We start from the raw sequence: 21381 nt of genomic DNA, 5'->3' as shown, positions 1-21381 counted from the left end.
TGCTGGCAAACGGTGTACTGACTAAGATATCCAGCACGACTCGTGATGCATATTCATTGTTTTTGCTGTAAGTAGTAACAATCAGTAGCTCTGAAAATACAAGAGTCATTGTTTGCTTTCGGTTCTTTTCTTACAGAATGACTTTTTAGTCAGCAGCAGAGTGGACACTGATTTGAAACTTCTTGGCAGATCAAAACTGTTTGCTGGTTTGGGACTCAGATATGAGATCTTTGTCATAAGCAGACGAGTACACTACTGACTGAGATATCCAAGTTGACACACTACTCATCCTCATAGCTTTTGTCAAGAATTGTGCTTGGTTAGCTCAGTTGGGAGAACACTTGCCTATGAAAGGCAATTGTCCCAGGTGCAAGTCCTGGTCAGATATGCAGTTTCAATGTGCCAGAAATTGTAAAATCAGTGCTCACTTCACTGAAGAATGAATATTCATTCTGCAAGTAAAGAATTAAAAGCAAACAAGACTCTTGTATTTTCAGAACTAATGGCTGTTTCATTGAAAATATAGCAGATAAAGGAGAATTAGAAAAGTATTGCCAAGTGTTGAATTGCAGGGTACTTGACAAACAACAATCAGTGAAGGACAATGGATGTTTCATATGACAAGTTATGGAACATAGATGATAATTAAAATTTTAATGATAATAATGATTGAAAGGCAATTCTGAGCATCAGATTTGAAATTAAAATGATGAGTATTTAGTTTTCAGTATGTCACTTCTCCCTCCTGAATTTTGAAAACCATTAACTGAATAATATTGATCCAAGTCTTGTTTTCTTTGATTGCTGCAGCTTTGCATTTTAACCTTTTCATTAATAAAATACATATTAATAGTGATTTAGTGTTTCCTTATCTTCTGAATTTCATTGAATAAAATAATTCTTCTGTTTCTGAATATTGATGAACTTTTATTAATGTGAGTAGAGACATCCTGTTTGTACAGTAGCTGAACGGCTTCAGCCCTTTGAATGGGGTTGCATTATGGGCCTGCAGGATGCCGGATGCACATATCAACAGATTGCTGCACACATTGGGTGCAATTATATAGATCGTGTATTGCTACTTTCAACAGCGGTGTGTGGAACATTCCCACACCTGTATACCAAGCTGTAGACATCCACACTGAACAGATGCACATCGAGATTGACATTGTACAGTGACAAACTCCAGGCACATGTTGCGCTTGCTGTGTCACCATGGACTGTTGGGAACCATCTGCTTGCAGCAGGATTAAGATCACTTGTGCTTCTGACCAGGCTACCACTGACACCACACCACCGAGCATGGCTCTTCTGACATCGTGAAAGAGTTGACTGGGGAGTGGAATGGCACTCTCTTATCTTCAGTGATGAGAGGAGGTTCTGTCTGTGTGTGAGTGCTGGAAGTACACATGTATGGAGTAGATCTGGTGAGCTGCCATTTCAGATGCATTCACCTATGGCACACAGATCCCATCCCAGGCTTCATAGCGTGCTGGGCATCAATTACAACTCACAATTACAGTTAGAGTATTTCTGCAAGATAATGTAACTAGGGCACACTACATTGCTCAGACTGTTTTTCCCATGCTACTGCCATTTCTTTGATAGGAAGATGATGTGCTTCTGTAGCAGGACAATGCACATCCACAAAGGAGTGCAGCAATGCAACATGTTGTATGGGAATTTGTATGCAAGAATAATTGCTTGCATTTCTGCCAGAGAGGGGCACACTGTGTACTGCTGTGACTGTTTGGGGTCCCTTACTGTTGCGTGTGTTTCATTTGTTCTAAATTTCTTATCATATACTTCAACAACGATGAACTACCTGGCACCCCACTTTTGAATAATATGACCTTGTCCTTGAGGGTGTTGCATTTTTTTTTCTGGCAGTGTATCTAGGATATTGTCTACTTATAAATAACAATATTATGGACTACTTTTGTGTCATTTAATTATTATTGAAGTTATAATAAAATTAGTTGTACACAACTCATTTATATGTGAAGAGGCTACAGAAATTTTCGCAGGTCCATTGCTTATGAGACGATTCCCAAATTTAATTCAGCCAAATTCTGTATCCTCTCACAAGCTGCTCCTTAAAAATGACCAACCATGTTTCTATTTTCCAAGCTATCTACATCAAATATGAGTACCATATGATAAATCATTCCTTTTAATTGTACAGCAGATACTTGAGAATTAATCATGTTTCCTTTTCATTAATTTTTAAACCAATATATATGAGGATGTTCAATAAGTAATGCAACACATTTTTTTTTCTGAAAGCAGGTTTAAATTTTGCAAGGTTTTGGAGCCAGTGGCTCCTTCTTCTGGCAGAAGAGTTGAAGGGGAAGAAAGAGAGGTGAAGGAAAAGACTGGAGAGATTTAGGGAAAGGTGTACGATTCAGAAAATCACCTGGAACCTCAGGTTGGGGATTAGATTAGATTAGATTTACTTTCATTCCAATTGATCCGTAGTGAGGAGGTCCTCCAGGATGTGGAACATGTCAGAAAAACAACAATACACGACAAATATTTACAACTAAAACAAGTAAGCTAATGTACCATTCCACAGGTCCCAAGTGGAATGATCGTCATTTTTTAATGAACACTAAGAGTCATTTTACAAATACTAATGCACTGAATTTAAAATAAAAAAGTTTTTATTTATTTATAAGGTAATAAACATGTAATACAACTACTGTAATACTTATTTACAATGAACACATTACTGCACTGAAATGGTGCAGAAGTTAGATTATACTTACACACACACACACACACACACACAAATTTTCAATGAACACATTACTGCACTGAAAATGTGCAGAAGTTATGTTGTACTTATATACAAATCAGTTGGTTTTACTAAGAAATTCATCAATGGAGTAGAAGGAGTTGGCCACCAATAAATCCTTTAGGCTTCTCTTAAACTGAATTTCATTGGTTGTTAAGCTTTTTATGGCTGCTGGCAAGTTATTGAAAATGTGTATTTCTGAATAATGCACACCTTTTTGTACAAGACTAAGTGACTTTAAATCCTTGTGAAGATTATTCTTATTTCTAGTATTGATTCCATGAATTGAGCTGTTGGTTTGAAAAAGTGATATATTTTTAATGACAAATTTCATTAAGGAATAAATATATTGGGAAGCAATAGTTAGTATCCCTAGTTCCCTAAACAGGCTTCTGCAGGATGTTCTTGAGTTCACACCACATATAACTCTTACTGCACGTTTTTGTGCCCGGAAAACTTTAGCTTGGCTTGATGAATTACCCCCAAAAATAATACCATATGACATTATGGAATGAAAGTAAGCATAGTATGCCAGCTTTTTCATTTTTATATCCCCTCTGTCTGACAAAATTCGCATTGCAAACAGAGATTTGTTAAGGCACTTCAGCAGTTCTGTGGTGTGCTCCTCCCAGTTGAATTTATTATCAAGCTGTAATCCCAAGAATTTAACACTGTCCACTTCTTCTACCTTCTTGTCATCGTATGTTAGACATATACTCTTGGGACACCCCTTACAAGTTCTGAACTGCATGTAGTGTGTTTTTTCAAAGTTTAGTGACAAATAATTGGCTAGGAACCAGTGATTAATGTCCACAAATATTTTATTGGCTGATCTTTCTAAGACTACACTTGATTTTCTATTTATTGCAATGTTTGTATCATTGGCAAACAAAACAAACTTGGCATCTGGTAATGTTACTGATGAAAGGTCATTGATATATACAAGAAAAAGTAAGGGCCCCAAAATGGAACCTTGTGGGACCCCACATGTAATTAGTTCCCCGTTGGATGATGCCTGATAGCTTGATACATGTCTCTTTCCTAATAACACCCTTTGTTTCCTGCCAGAGATATAAGATTTGAACCATTTTGCAGCATTTCCCTTTACACTATAATATTCTGGTTTACTTAAAAGGATATTGTGATTTACACAGTCAAATGCCTTTGACAGATCACAAAATATATCAGTTGCCTGCAATTCTTTGTCTGATGAATTAAGCACATTTTCACTGTAAGTGTAGATAGCCTTCTCAATATCAGAACCTTTTAGAAATCCAAACTGTGACTTTGACAGTATGTTATTTGAGATAAGATGGTTATAAAGACGACTGTACATTACTTTTTCGAAAATTTTTGAGAATGCTGGCAACAGTGAAATTGGACAGAAATTTGATGCTATTTCTTTATCTCCCTTCTTAAACAGTGGCTTAACTTCAGCATATTTCAGCCACTCAGGAAATATTCCACTGATAAACGACTGGTTACACAGATAGCTTAATATGTTACTTAGCTCAGAATCACATTCTTTAATTAACTTTGTTGATATTTCATCATACCCACTAGATGTTTTTGATTTTAAAGATTTTATGATGGACATTATTTCTGTTGGGGTAGTGAGGGTCAAATTCATATCATGGAAGTTACTTGAAATGTCTGGTCTAAGGTAATCCATAGCAGCATCTACCGAACCTGACAACCCCATCTTTTCAGTAACAGTTATAAAATGTTTGTTAAAAAGTTCTGCAACACTATACACATCTGTCGCCAATGTATCATTTACTCTTAATGCTATTTGTTCCTCTTCATGTCTGGTTCTACTGGTCTCCTCCTTCACTATATCCCATATTGTCTTTATTTTGTTATCTGATATGACTATCTTTTCCTTGTAATATATTTGCTTTGACATCCGTATTACAGTCTTTAATATTTTGCAGTATTTCTTATAATGTGCTATAGCATCAACATTGGAAATGTTTCGGATTGACAGATACAGTTTTCTTTTTGTTTTACAAGATACCCCTATTCCTTGAGTAATCCATGGCGTCTTTGTAAACTTTGCTCTAACCTTGGTAAGTTTTGGGGGAAAGCAGTGTTCGAATAAGGTAAGCCCTTTATTAGCAAAAATGTTATATTTTTCATTCATGCCATGAGCACTGTAAACATCAGTCCAGTGAATGTCTCTGAGGAGTGTCCTAAAATAATCAATTTTTGGCTTACTGATTACCCTCTTGAGCTCAGATTTAACAGATTTTATATCCTGTTCAGTATTAACATTTAACAGAAGGAACTGCATGTCATGATCTGAGAGGCCATTGACTATTGGTTTTGTAATATAATTTTGTTCATTGGACTTTTCTATAAAGATATTACCAATGGCTGTTTGTGAGCAAGTGGCTATCCTAGTGGGGAACTTTACAGTGGGAATTAAGTTGAATGATAGTGTTACTAACTCAAATAAGTTCTTACTGGGAGAGTCTTTAAGGAAATCTACATTGAAATCACCATCAACCACTATTTCTTTGTTTTTGGTTGTTAAATGGGCCAGTACAGCTTCAAGGTGGTTTACAAACAGATTAAAGTTACCTACAGGTGCTCGATATACACTTAATATTATGAAGAATTTTTTGTGAAATTCTAATTCTGTTGCACATGCTTCCATATGCTGTTCTAGGCAAAATTTATGAATGTCTATGTTCTTAAATTTATGACAGTTCCTGATGAATGTGGCAACTCCTCCTTTCTCCATTTCTGATCTACAAAAGTGAGAGGCTAACCTAAACCCTGTAACACTTAAAAGTTGTATACCAGTGGTCACATGATGTTCAGAGAGGCAGATTATGTCAGCTGGTTTTGAAGACTCTAATTCAGCTATGCAGATAGTTAATTCATTAATTTTATTTCTCAGTCCTCGAATATTTTGATGCAATAAAGATAGCTGACATTTCACATTGACTGAGTTAAAATTGGGTGGAGTTAAAATATCTGCTGACAGTTGAAAATTCTTAACCAATGGCTGTTTATGCTGATGTAATAAGCTGGAATTATGTTTTTTGATTTCTTTCTCAAACTGAAGGTTTGTCTCAGTTCTAACCTCTCTTAAAATTTGCTTTCTTTCTGTCCTCCCTACCCTAAAAAAGGGTCTTTTCTGAATCCTATAACCACTGGTATTTTACCACTCATGACAGTGCCTCCCCCCTTTAACTTTCCTGCTATTTCCCCAGCCAATTTACCCTTCCCCTTCCTGTTGAGGTGAAGGCCATGCCTAGTATAATCCCACCTACTGAGAGAATCAACATGAACCACACCAATGTGTGACCCTGCACCCGACATGAGCAGCCGTTCCAGCTCCAAATTAATTCTCTTGACAGAAGAGTTCAAATGAGGTCGGTCATGGCGCCCAAGAACAGATACAAACTCAACACTAGTATGCTTCAATGCTGATGCAATCTTCGCCAGGTCACACTCTATACTGTACCCAGGATCTCTGTCAATGCTGTTACCTGCTCCACCCACTATAACCACGGTGTCTTCCTTAGTTTCGGGAGGACGACGGTTCAATCTCGCGTCTGGCCATCCTGATTTAGGTTTTCCGTGATTTCCCTAAATCGCTCCAGGCAAATGCCGGGGTGGTTCCTTTCAAAGGGCATGGCCAACTTCCTTCCCCGTCCTTCCCTAATCCGATGAGACTGATGACCTCGCTGTCTGGTCTCCTTCCCCAAAACAACCAACCAACCATCTTCTTTAGTGAAATCTTTGCAAAGTGATCCTAAATCCTCTGTCACCTGCTCCAGACCAGCACTAGGTTAAAAAAAAAGTTGGTGACCTGGTATTCTGATCCTAGTTCATCCTGCAAAAGTTGGCCAACACCTCTTCCATGGGAACTACCTAACAACAACACTTTCTTTCTCTTTACTGATTTCCCTACATTCTTACTTTTCAATTTGCTGCTGAAAGTTTGTTGTGCCCTGTCTACACCTGCAACTGCTTCAGGCTCACCAGCTTCTAACTGAAGCAACAGGTCAAATCTATTTTCCACATTCACCATAAAGCTGTCAGACAAAGTTCTAGGCCTGTTCCTCCTGTTGCCTGTTGCCACTTCCCACCTCTCTTTACCCTTCTCCCTCCTTAACCTGTCAAGATCTCCCCTGGCCTTGTCTAACTCTGCCTGAAGGGCGGCAATTTTCCCCTCCTGTTCTAGTATATTCCTATCTCTACTACAAATCCTACAAAACCACTGATGAGTCTCTTTTACTTCCCCTATTCCCACGCCACTACAGTCACCCACATGGAAAAAAGTACAGCACCCATCACACCAAAGCCCCGACCTAACAATTCTACGGCAAGTCAAGCACTTTTCACTCATGATAAACGTAATAGTTTATTAAGAATAAGTCAGTTAAATTACAGATAAACACGAAAATATGGTTACACAAATTTGGCCTATACGCAACTGTGTGTAAACAAAAACAAAAGTGCAAAGTTTCTGAAACAACAACTTAAACTTTACGCTACTTTCCGGAAATGCTAGTTAAATAATGAAGTGGTACGCTAAGTTAAATTGCTGGAGAGAGCAAGGAACAAGAGCAAGGAACAAGGAGACTTACCAGATGGGATGAGAAGGAAAAATTGATTGTTGGAGACTGCACTTGATGAGATTTGAAAGCCTGAGAGCTTAAAGATTACTACTAAAACATGATGCATGAGTTAATAAGAGTGAAAAGCTAAGTGCATTGTATGTGACAGAGGTGGGACGGGGGACGGCAAAAATTAGATAGGTCAGAAAATCAAAGATGTAGAAAACTAAAATGGAGTGAAGAAAGGAGTAGTTACAGGAAGAAAATCTGAGACACAATGAATTAACATAAATTAAGGCTAGGTGAGTGGCGAGAACCAAGGACATGTTGTAATGCTATTTCCCACCTGCAGAGTTCTGAGAAATTGGTGTCTGGGGGAGAATCCAGATGGCACTTGTGGTGAAACAGGCACCAAGGTCATGACCGTCACATTGTGGAGCATGCTCTGCAACAGCATATTGCATGTTGCCAGCATGCACCCTCTGCCTATCTCCATTCGTCCTGACTGATAATTGAGCGTTAGTCATGCCGATATAAAAGGCCACACAGTGCTTACATGACAGCTGGTATGTCATTTTGATAGTATATGTTTTGCCAGTTACAGGGCTGGAATAGCTGGTGGTAGGAGGATGTGTAGGGCAAGTAATGCAGCAGGGATGGTTTCAGGGGTAGAAGCCATAGAGTAGGGAGAGGGGTGCAGAAGGAGCGTAGGGTCTGACAAGGATATTGCAGAGATTGGAAGGGTGATGAAAAGCTATTCTAGGTGTGGTGGGCAAAATTTCAGACAGAATAGATCTCATTTCAGGGCATGATTTTAGGAAGTCATGGCCTTGTCAAAGTAGCTGATTAATACGTTCAAGATCCGGATGATACTGAGCAACAAGTGGTGTGCTCCGAAGGTCTAACATTGAAAGTCCCTGTTTCTGGATATAATCCTAGTCTACAATAGGCTCTTTTACAGTTTCAAAAACAGCAGTCACTTGGACTTACCCAACTAATTTGTGACCTATATGCCTCATTATCCATTTACACTCCACCAGATTTCTCTCCTACAAAATCCTGCAGTTATCTGCCCCTCATGTTTCCTTGGATGATATCACCTGCCAGGTCAACTTCAGACTGCAACAACATGCCAGACTTGACCTTAAGAAGCTATCCCACCTTCTCCTAAACTACCTCAACCTCCCTTTCTGTCCCTCTGCACCTCCGTCACTCCTCTTCTACAAACTGAGCTTGGCCAATCTCCTTACATACCACAGCCTTCACCACTATCTCCCAGACCAATAGTAACTCATAATCACAAGAACCAGTAACAACAGTACAGTGATCTCAACCTGTCATCTAAAGCACTGTGCCCTTCTGAATTATTTGTATTATCCAAAGGACCCACATTCAACCCTAAGCCTGCATTTAATCCTGCTGCTTTTGTGAAGGACCTACTTTCCTTATAATGTCAACTGGAAATATCACTTTGCAACCCAATCCCAAAACCTTTCCAACAACAAACCTGACATTGAACCCTGCCTTGAAGAGTTCTCACCACAAACACAACTTGATTCTCCACCATTACCGCAAAGTCATCCATTACAAGCTTTACAAGAATTCCTCACATCCAGCATTGCTTCACAATCCTTCCTCATGTCCCTACAACATGACCCTAATCTGTCCTCTGCAGAACTCCAGGCTCTACATTCCCGAAAAGCTGATGACTCCACATTATCCTCCCAGGACACAAAGGATCTACTGCTGTGGTACTTGACAGAAAGGAGTATGTTAGTGAAGGTCTATGCCAGCTGACTGACACCTCTACATACAGCATCTGCCATCAAGAGCCAATCTCTGTGATTGAAACTGGCTTGCAGTCCCACCTAAAAATCTCCAGTTCCTATTGGTTCAACAGGAAGGCAACACTCTGTATCAAAGGAAGATACTGAAGCACTGGAACACATTTTTAGTTCAATGACTGGCTAATTTCAATACAAAACAGAGTGCACACAACTGAAACCTTTAAGTCTTTGGACCTTTACATACATTTTGGAACCATTTAAAATGCTTGAAAAATGAGTCTCTTACTCATCTTTCAAAACTAAAATTATTTTAAATAAGGATAGGTTTTGATTTTTATGAGCCTGTTGTGTGATAATGTGGTAATAAAACAGGTTTTATGTATGCCAAAAATTTCAGTTGTTTATAAAACATGTTCAACCTAAAAGTGGAAGCTCTTCTTTTCAGGGAATGTAGAACTATATGGTACTAATCAACAGAAAAAAAGCAAAATTTTATGTATTGTTATTTTTGAAAAAAAAAAAAAGCTTATTTCTTCATTTTACCACATGCTAAATTCAATAACATCTGAGACAATGAAGGTAAGATATTTTCCAAGCCTGCCTGGATTGATATGGACTATGCCAAAAGATAAAGCACGTGAGATTTGTTTTTGTACGAGGGTATGAGGCAGTGGGGATGCATCACCCCCGGCTATCTTTCCAGAATTTCCTAACCTAGAACCTTGCCTCAACATCATTCAGCAAATCCCTCAACATGCAAAATAACCTTACATCCTCAAAATGAACCACTGTCCACAATCTAAAAACTGATCCCGACCTTATGATTCTGCCTGTGGACAAAGGCGCCACCTCTGTCATTTTGAACCCCAAGGATTACCTGGCAGAAGGACTCTGCCAGCTGTCAGATACGTCTACCTATAAACCTCGCCACAGCGACCCTATTCCAGAAATCCAGCAGAATCTCCAGTCTTTCCTCAAATCCTTAGGGCCATCCCGGAACCTCTCTCCAGAGTCCATCTCTCTGCTCACCCCTACCACTCCCCACACTCCTACCTTCTACGTGCTCCTTAAAGTCCATAAAGCCAACCACCCAGGATGCCCCATTGTGGCTGGTTACTGTGCCCCCACTAAGAGAACCTCGGCTCTCGTAGAGCAACACCTTCAGCCTATTACCCGGAAGTTACCCTCCTATATAAAAGGTACCAACCATTTCCTCCTCTGACTCTCCAGAGTTCCTGTGGTTGTTACATCTGCAGTGACAAATGGTTCCTCTTGAAAGATACTGAGGGTCTCTCTGGAGTCTTCAGAGACCGTAATTATCCTCCTAACCTTGTACAAAAATAGATTTCCTTGTGCCTTATCTTTCCAGTCTCCCACAATCTCCCAAAGTGTCACTGTCCAGCCACAGAGGTGCATTTTCCTAGTAACTCAGTACCACTTGGAACTGGAGCAACTAAATTACATTCTCTGCCAATGTTTTAAGAACCTCTCGTCATGTCCTGAAATAAGAAATGTGCTGCCGACTATCCTTTCCACCCCTCCCACAGTGGTTTTCCATCGTCCACCAAACCTGCACAATATACTTGTCCATGCTACACAATCCCTGTTTCCAACCCCTTACCTGATGGCTCATATCCCTGTAATAGACCGAGATGAAAAACCTGTCCCATACATCATCCCACCATCACCTAGTAGAGTCCGGTCACAAACATCACCTATCCCATCAAAGGCAGGGCTACCTGTGAAACCAGTCATGTAATCTACAAGCTAAGCTGCAACCACTGTGCTGCATTCTATATGGGCATGACAACCAACAAGCTGCCTGTATGCATGAATGGCTGCCAGCAAGCTGTGGCCAGGGAACAAGTGAATCCTTCCCACCAACACCAGCCTTTCTGAATTGTGCAGGTGGGAACTGTCCCTGCAATATATTCTACATTCCCGTAACCCTTCTGGCCTCAACCTTCATTAGTTATTTTTTTCACCTATCCAGCCTCTTCCCTGTTCCTATTACAGCACTACACAGCCCTCATTCCACCAGTGCGCCCAGTCTTTTTACTTCTCTCCTTTTATGCTACCCCCCACCCCTTCCCCATCTGTACCCTGCTCTCCGTCTAACCTCCCGACTGCACCTTTACAATCTTCACCCCATCCTTGCACGCTCCCCAGCAGCACTTCACTGTCCCCCACCCATACCCTGCTATCTCTTACTGTCGCTGCCCCAGCCTCCTCCTTAGCCTCAACCAGTTGCCACTCCCACCATGCACTGCTGGTGTTGATCACAGTGTGGTTTTAGCTGCCAGAGGCTGCAGTTGCAGGTTTCAGTCCTTTTTTAATTAATGAATATTTGGTTTTGCAAGGTAAACTTGACAGTTATCATATAGAGTGTGTCTCCTGATATCTTTATAAGATATGCCTTGACTCATCATTTCTTATATACACTATCTTTAAAAAAAAAAAATCGTGAGAGCTTAGCTCTTCCTTGTGCATTTTCACTTTAAAAAAATATTTATCATACAATTTAGCTTGCTTGGATGACAATCACCTCATTTCACACTAACATACTTTGTTCAAAATCCTTACATATGTCTGTTCAACAATAATGTTGATTGTTACATATTATAATGTAGTAAATCATTTTCCTATTTCAACTTTCATTGCTCTATTTATGCTGTATTTCTGTTTGTATTACCAACCAATTATTTTATACATAATTTGTTTTATTTTTGTAGACGATAACATTAGAGATATTTGCTCTGTTTGATCGGGCTATATCACCGTTATACATTGAAGTGTGAAAGAAACTGGTATAGGCATGCATATTCAAATACAGAGATATGTAAACAGGCATAAGTCAGCACTGCAGTTGGCAATGCCTGTATAAGACAACAAGTGTCTAGCACAGTTGTTAGATTAGTTACTGCTACTACAATAGCAGGTTATGGAGATTTAAGTGTGTTTGAATGTGGCGCTATAGTTGGCACACAAGTGATGGGGCACAGCATCTCTGAGGTAATGATGAAGTGGGGATTTTCCAGTTCGACCATTTCATGAGTATACCGTAAATATCAGGAGTCTGGTAAAACATCAAATCTCTGACATTGGTGCGGCCGGAAAAAGATTCCGCAAGAACAGGACCAATGATGACTGAAGAGAATCATTCAACTTGACAGAAGTGCAACCATTCAACAAATTGCTGCAGATTTCAGTGTTGTGCCATCAACAAGTGTCAGTGTGCAAACCATTTAACAAAACATCATCTTGTGGAGCCGAAGGCCCACTCGTGTACCCTTGATGAGTGCACGACACAAAGCTTTATGCCTTGCCTGAGCCCGTCTTCACCGATGTTGGACTGTTGATGATGGGAAACATGTTGCCTGGTCAGAAGAGTCTCGTTTCAAATTGTGTCGAGTGGATGGATGTGTATGGGTATGCAGACAACCTCATGAATCCATGGGTCTTACATGTCAGCAGAGGACTTTTGAAGCTGGTGGAGGCTCTGTAATGGTGTGGGAAGTGTGCAGTTGGAGTGATGTGGGACCGCTGATATGTCTAGATATGACTCTGACAGGTGACACATACGTAAGTATCCCGTCTGATCACCTGAATCCATTTATGTCCATTGTGCATTCCGACAGACTTGAACAATTCCAGCAGGACAAAGTGACACCACACATGTTCGGAACTGCTACAGAGTGGCTCCAGGAACACTCTTCTGAGTTTAAACACTTCCGCTGGCTTCCAAACTCTGTAGACAAAAACATTATTGAGCATTTCAGGGATGCCTTGCAACGTGCTGTTCAGATGAGATCTTCATCCCATTGTACTCTTACGGAAATATGGACAGCCCTACCATAGGATCCATGGTGTCAATTTCCTCTAGCACTACTTCAGACAGCTGAATCCATGCCATGTCGTGTTGTGGCACTTCTGTGTGATCACGGGGCCCTAAACGATATTAGGCAGGTGTACCAGTTTCTTTGGCTCTTCAGAGTAGTACTCTTACTCAGAGGTAGCTACACTTGCTTTGCTTTTAATTCATTGATCACAGCAGCATAAGTTTCTCAAATTTATTGAGATAGAAAACTTTTAGGTTCATCTTTACCGTAAGAAGTTACATGCTGACATTTTAAAAAACCACCACTCTATACAATTTCAAATTTCAGATCTGTGGTAAGTCAAGAATGGGAGGAAATGTAGATGTAAACATCTACATCTACATTTATACTCCGCAAGCCACCCAATGGTGTGTGGCGGAGGGCACGTCACGTGCCACTGTCATTACCTCCCTTTCCTGTTCCAGTCGCGTATGGTTCGCGGGAAGAATGACTGTCTGAAAGCCTCCGTGCGCGCTCTGATCTCTCTAATTTTACATTTGTGATCTCCTCGGGAGGTATAACTAGGGGGAAGCAATATATTCGATACCCGATCCAGAAATGCACCCTCTCAAAACCTGGCGAGCAAGCTACACCGCGATGCAGAGCGCCGCTCTTGCAGAGTCTGCCACTTGAGTTTGTTAAACATCTCCGTAACACTATCACGGTTACCAAATAACCCTGTGATGAAATGTGCCGCTCTTCTTTGGATCTTCTCTATCTCCTCCGTCAACCCGATCTGGTACGGATCCCACACTGGTGAGAAATACTCAAGTATAGGTCGAACGAGTGTTTTGTAAGCCACCTCCTTTGTTGGTGGACTACATTTTCTAAGGACTCTCCCAATGAATCTAAACCTGGTACCCGCCTTACCAACAATTAATTTTGTATGATCATTCCACTTCAAATCGTTCCGCACGCATACTCCCAGATATTTTACAGAAGTAACTGCTACCAGTTTTTGTTCCGCTATCATATAATCATACAATAAAGGATCCTTCTTTCTATGTTTTCGCAATACATTACATTTGTCTATGTTAAGGATCAGTTGCCACTCCCTGCACCAAGTGCCTATCCACTGCAGGTCTTCCTGCATTTCGCTACAATTTTCTAATGCTGCAACTTCTCTGTATACTACAGCATCATCCGCGAAAAGCTGCATGGAACTTCCGACACTATCTACTAGGTCATTTATATGCATTGTGAAAAGCAATGGTCCCATAACACTCCCCTGTGGCACGCCAGAGGTTACTGTAACGTCTGTAGACGTCTCTCCATTGATAACAACATGCTGTGTTCTGTTTGCTAAAAATTCTTCAATCCAGCCACGCAGCTGGTCTGACATTCCGTAGGCTCTTACTTTGTTTATCAGGCGACAGTGCCCATGTGAGTTTGTTAGCATTTAATTATTTTGAAGAATACCTCAACAGTGTGACTAACAATCACTGAACAGCTTTCTACCTCTTTAAGAGTTGTGCATACATCTTCTTCTATGGTCAAATACTGTAGATACCTTTTCATCTCTTCAATGCAAGTGTCACTTCATTAATATCTCTACACAAAAAAATAGTTCAGGTCATTATGTATGTGGATTCACTGGACCAATAATTAGACCTTCCTTTCTTTGAATTCACCTACCCTTCTCCTCTCCAGTACCTAAATAAAATCGAATATGCCTCTGTCTTAAATCTTTAATAGTATGCATATCGATGCTACCGAGTATTCCAAACATGTTTCCTGACTCCTCCTCTTCCTTCTTTTTTTCCCTGTGCTTCTTTTAACACTGTAACTTACCTATATTCTAACAAATCCTAGAATAATGAATCTTCTCTCATGTTATTCCTCCTACATTCATTCAATGTCTCGAACATACTTTTTCATCATTTATTTAGATGAATGCTCACTGTATATATTAAAAAATAAATTCTTGAGATCTGCTGAGAATAATTATAAATTTGCTCTTAATTTCTGTTTAATCTTTCCACCTTTGGTAAAATAAGACACACATAATATTGTTATATTGTATTATATTACCGTATTTACTCGAATCTAAGCCGCACTTTTTTTCCGGTTTTTGTAATCCAGAAAACCGCCTGCGGCTTAGAATCGAGTGCAAAGTAAGCGGAAGTTCTGAAAAATGTTGGTAGGTGTCACCACAACTAACTTCTGCTGTCAAATATATGTCGCGCTAAACAGGTATGCTTTGCAGGCACAAAGATAAATACTGGCACCAAAACCTCTGCGTCAGTAACTAAATTAAAAGGTAGAAGAATGTAAACATTATGCAATGTATTCTTTCGTGTTTGCTGCTATTTCATTTAAATCCTGTCTGCCTAATAAACTACGAAACTAGAACAGCAAACGCAGAAGAATATACATATCATGTCATGTTTATATTCGTATTGTTCTTATGCTGAATAGTGATACAGTCAGAAACTAAGCATGGCAACTGACTAGATTTTTAAATCTAAGATGACCCTAATTTCTGTGCAGAATGTAATGTACTAAAGAAGTCGTCTGCAAAGATTTTCAAACAGAGAAAAATTTTTGCTAAACTCTCGTTCATAACATCTTCTATCACACGCAGTCTGTTATTTGGTTCTTGTTGATCATTATCAAAGAAAGCAGCAGTTTAAGTAACAACAAATAGCAGACTCTCACCATTGTTTCGCTTATGAGACAATTCCTCTCTTTTTTTTCCTTTTTTTTTAATTGTAAGCCGCGGTAATGCACACAAAAGCAAGCCTTGCCGCAAGCGGCGACAGGTCGTAAACACGCATGATCAGAATGTAACAAACAATGCATGACACAGTACAATAATGCATTTTCAGCTTAGAGTGACATAAACACCTATAACAAAGAGAACGGCACTTATCAGATCAAAGGAAAATAAGCAATCGATTCAAAGCAGACGAAGCACGCGAAAAAGGAACGGTACCCGTATAAATACGGACGGAGCGCCTGATATAGCAATGGCTACCTGGTAAAGCTTAACTGTTAAGCTTACGACTCGAACCAAACTACTGTAGCTGTATCTTCATCCATTCGACCTCAATTGTGTTTCACGTTACAATGGACCAACTGTTTTTCGATTTGGAGAGGCGGTCTAAAACTTTTCTCTCACCTTGAATTTCGAGTCTCAAATTTCGGGAGCGGCTTAGATTTGGGAAAAATTGTTTTCCTTGATTTCGAGTCTCATTTTTCGGGTGCGGCTTAGATTCGAGTAAATATGGTATACGCCATACCGCTTTTTACCAGGTATCTGACCAGACGTTCTGTTATTGCCTAAACACCATATTCACCTGGCTTCCCACCTTACAATTTTTTTCTTGTTTCCAAGGATTGAAATGTGACTCAAAAGAAAGCTCCATCAAGATATCACAAACATCCAACAGGCTGTGACAAATGAGCTTACAAGCATCACAGTTGAAAGTTTCCCTGTTTGCTTCCATGACGTGCAGAAACATTGGCAACTGTGTATAGATAGCCAAGGCAATTACATATATAATAATTCACCAGTCCTGTGATTTTAGGCCTCTCAGCATAATACTTCCTTTGTCAAAAATGTTTCAGGACAGTAGCTCCTATCGAAGTAGTCACCTTGACTATCTATACACAGTTGCCAATGTTTCTGCAGGTCTTGGAAGCAAGCAGGAAATTTTCAACTGTGGTGCTTTTAAGCTCATTTGTCACAGCCCATTGGATGTTTGTGATATCTTGATGAAGCTTTCTTTTGAGTTACTTTTCCGCCCTTGGAAACAAGAAAAAAATTGTAAGGTGGGAGGCCAGGTGAATATGGTGTTAAGGCAATAACAGAATGTCTGGTCAGATACCTGGTAAAAAGCAGTATGGAGTCTTGCATTGTCATGCAGTAAGAACCAGTCCTGTGAATGCCACAAATCAGGGCGGTGATATCAAATTGCTTGTCACAAACATTTCAGGACTTCGATGTAAAGAGTTTGGTTCGCTATTGTAGAAAAAGATATATTGCTTCTTACCATAAAGAAGACATATCTAGTTACAGACAGGCATGATTAAGAGACACTAACTTATAGCTTTAAGCCACGGAATTCCGGTCAGAGATGCTGGAGTTGGCGGTCATTTGTACATGAGTTGGGCTTGCGTGTGTGTGTGTGTGTGTGTGTGTGTGTGTGTGTGTGTGTGTGTGTGTGTGTGTGTAAGCGAGCGTCTTTTAATTGTGCCTGTCTACAAGTTCAAGTGTTTTGTTTACGGTAAGTCGCATTCTGCCTTTTCCTGGATTGTTGATATTCCTACCTGGAGTTGCCATTGACTGAGTCTGGTTCGCTGTTTGACATGGAGGAATATACTCATGGTGAACTAATCCTTTGACTATCAAAGAATGCAATTAGCATTGTCTTTGTTTTCAAAGACCCACCAGGATAGCTAAGATCACTAGCGCACTGCTTCCTGGACTTGGGTAGGTTCTCCGGCCCCAGATTGAATCCGCCCGGCAGATAAACGACGAGGGCCGGTGTGCCAGCCAGCCTGGATGTGGTTTTTAGGTGGTTTTCCACATCCTGCTAGGTGAATACCGGGCTGGTCCCCACGTTCCGCCACAGTTACATGGGTTGCAGACATCTGAACACTTTTGCACTGTTCCATGGATTACACTAGACACAGACAGTTAGGGTACACTAATTCCTTCCCGGGGGGTACGGAGTGGCGACAGAAAGGGCATCCGGCCACCCCTTAAAAATTAATATGCCACATCCGGTTAACCAGCAGACCCCGCAAGTTGGGATAATGCTTGGAAAGAGAGATTGTCTTTGTTCCCTAAGTTTGTTGTTTGACTTTTTTCGAGGCATTTGATCCAAGACTCTGCCAGTCAGCTCTTTGACACTTCGTGTTAGGTTCATACTGACAGCACCAACTTTCATCCCAGCAATAATCTTTGACAGAAATCTGGAGTCACATCTGGCTCCATCCAGTAGTTCAGCAGAAATTCTTCTCCTGTTTCTGTTCATCTAATAGTGTGCGAGGGCGAGTTTTGCATGAAGTTTCCATTTTCCTAAATCTTCACATAAAATATTGTGACATCATGATTCAAGTTAAGTTCCTCTGATATCGCACGCACAGCCATATGATGGTCTTCTTGCAATAACTGCCTGACATGCTCCATGTTTGCATCGGTGTGTGCTGTAGATGAGTGACCAGTTGTGGGATTGTCATGCACTGAATCTCTGCCTTCACGAAACCTTTTGTGCCATTTAAAAACACGAGTTCTTGAAAGTGACTCATCTGCAAATGCTGGCTCAATCATTGTACGTGTTGCACTAAGGGTTTTCCTGAGTTAACACAGAACTTAATGTTCACTCTTTGCTCGCAATCAGCATCCATCATGTCACTGTAAGAAATTCGCCAAAAAAGCAAACAGTGTATTTCGAAGCACAGCCCTGCAACTTGGTGAGTTTACATAGGAACATAGCCAAGTTTATTTCAAGGATGCACATATACCAGGTGACATAAAAACATTTGTTGCTTTTTAGTGTTGAAAACTCAGTAAAGAAAAACCTGTCCTGGAACTTGTCTAACAAAGAATGTATATTAATAACTATAGTCGTTTGTTCCATTTACATAAATCCCTTATTCAGTAGTGCTTTCTCATCAGAGGTAATTCTAGTCTTTTCTATCATTTTTGCGCATCTCTGTTAAACAGCTCATTAGTGCTATTGCACCAGAGACAATAGTAGCCTCAGCTATGGCAGCAAAACCATTGATTCACCACAGTACTGCTTTTTTGTTTGCATGTTAGCAGGCCATACTCCACTTAGAGAATGGTTTCCTGTCCTGCCCACTTCCCCTGTTTACATGACATGCCTAACTTGTATTTTAACATCAAACACATTGTTTCACTTAACAGCACATGTGTTTGGCCATTGTATGTGTGTTACATCTCCTGCTGACGTACCTTAGTAGTACCATGTGGTCTGCAGAAGAGAAGGGTTTCACCTATAGAAATGTTTGAATGTGGAAAAAGTGATGATGGTATAGATGCTCCTATTGAAGAAGTAAGAAAGGAAAATGAGAAATGGATTTGCTAAGATCAGAAGGGAAAGATGATAGAGCAGTTTTTGTTCTGATATGTTCCACTCCATCCACTGTCCATCACCTTGCTGATGCATATGAGGACTTTTACCATACAGGTATCTTGTGGTTCCTGTTCTTGAAGTTATCTGCTCATGCGGACCTGCTGTGTAGTGCCACACTATAATGTGCCACTTCCTCACCTTTTGCTGTGGGCAGGCACTGAAAGAGAGCTCCGACTTATTCAAGCTACTGCTATAATGTAACCAGTTTCGCAGTAACTCTTCTGTGTTATAATCACAATCTTTCCAATGTCCAATTTCATTAACAATTGTGGGTGATACAGATTGCTCATAACTTGCAGTTCATAATAGATCATGACATGTACTACTGTACACATTTGACAGTAGAGAATGACTGTTCTTATGTATAATCTTAAACTGTTCTGCCTTTGACATTACTGACTGTGCCCATTGCTCCTTGACTTCCAAGATGCCGTTGAGCGTTGACGCCAGAGCAGGGGGCGCCACAACAGGTGAAGATATGCACCGCTGCTGCACCTTGTTGATGTTCTGAGTTGACTTCTTTTGCATAGCAAGCCAGAGTGCACACGTTAGAATGTTCTACACTTATCAACTACCTAAACAATGTTTCCAGTTTCCACAAACACCTTTTATTAACCTGAGTGGTTAGAAGTGGAACATGTTATTCCACAGAATCGACATGTTACACCACACATTTTGCATTGCACTGAGATCCCAGGTTCCCATCTTCCGTTTCTCTCTCTCCTTGACTAAACATTCTTTAATATTTGTTATTTATATTTCTGTGTCAGCTTCATCTAGAGGACAGTATAGCCATTTAGGTGTGGATTTCCTTCATGCTGCCATCCTATTGTTCCCACAATAACCAATTTCACAAGTGAATGGGGCAGTTCATTCAGCATCCTCTCAAATTCACCCTCTCAAAATTCTTTGATCATTTCTACCTAGTTGGAATACTTACTTGTACAAGAGGTTATGCTGAATTGTTCTAGTTCACGCAAAATCCTTTCTGCTGGCTTTGCTTGCAGATGGTATCTCAAAATCAATACATGGTTTACATTTTCCTGTGCTAAAATTTCTTTGCATTTCTTTGCAGTGAACTGAGATATATTATTAGACAATTCTTGAGTTTTCCTGTATTCTTAAAATAATGATCCCTCAATTTACGTATTACAGTAGTTGCATTGAACCTTGTTAAAGGATGTATTTAGACCAACATTAAATGACCACAAAAAGTATATCATTCCTCCCCTGCAAAAAAATTCCACAGCCAAAAGGTCCTAAAAGCCTCTTGCTGTTATTGAATATAACATAATATGTATACCTAAAATAATGACTTTTACTTTTTAACATGTGCTACAGTTTCTCAGAATTTTCTTTACTATTCTAAATATATTCTTAAAGTAATAATGCTTTTTCAAACCCAGTACATACTTCTTAGGACCAAAATGAGGTTATACAGTAGTATCAAAAGCAATTAGTTGATTTTATGCCAAATCTCCTATTGTGATCACTTCCTTCACAGCTAGAAAATCCCATACTAGCTTCTATTTTCCCTGATCATGGTTCCACTTCATTTTTAAATCCTGGAAATGCTTCAAAATTCCTAGTTGTGACTTGCTCTAAATTGCTCTTGATTTATATTAATTCTTTTTCCATTATATGCACACTGTTCATCAGAATACCTACTTGTTTAATGGCATGTTAATGCTCAACTTTGCTTTCTAACTTTTCTTCCACCAAGTTTAGGTGATCATCTAAATTTTTTACATGTTTTAATCCTAACACCACTCTCATTTCTAGTTTTTGCAGTATCTCGTGAGAACCCGAATCAAACAGTACATAATCTATGTTAGAAAGTCTTCCATATAATTGAAAACCTAAATCAAACAGTTTATCATCTGTGTTAGAATGTTTTCCATCCATTTAAAATATCTTTCATACATTTTAGAAAATCTTTCATCCATTTGTACTATTAAATGTAAACTAAATTGAAATTTGCCTAACAAGCTCACTATATAAATTGAGATTTACCTAACAAGTTCCCCATATAAACTGGATGACAAATTCATAAAACACTACATAATAAATGGTTTCCTGTTTAAACAGAACCCACTAAAATTTGGTGAATTGAACCCCAATCAGAGTTTGTGTAGGCTGCATTCGCTGTTCAGTTGTACAGGTTGCATGAGCTTGACCAGTGCCAGATACCTGTTGTGGCAGCTGCCCCATTGTCTTGAACAGCAGAGTGTGAACTGC

General features: G+C 39.8%; 1 protein-coding gene across 4 annotated transcripts in view; it reads left to right on the top strand.

Moving 5' to 3' along the window:
• LOC124595298 (ATP-binding cassette sub-family C member 10) overlaps positions 1–21381 on the top strand; it is a 365583-nt gene that overhangs the window by 112287 nt on the left and 231915 nt on the right. The window lies entirely within an intron of this gene.

Source organism: Schistocerca americana, chromosome 1 (assembly GCF_021461395.2).
Source record: "Schistocerca americana isolate TAMUIC-IGC-003095 chromosome 1, iqSchAmer2.1, whole genome shotgun sequence".
In the NCBI taxonomy this organism is placed as follows: Eukaryota; Metazoa; Arthropoda; class Insecta; order Orthoptera; family Acrididae; genus Schistocerca; species Schistocerca americana.
Note: the sequence above shows the minus strand (reverse complement) of the source record. Positions and strands in the feature narration are given on the sequence as shown.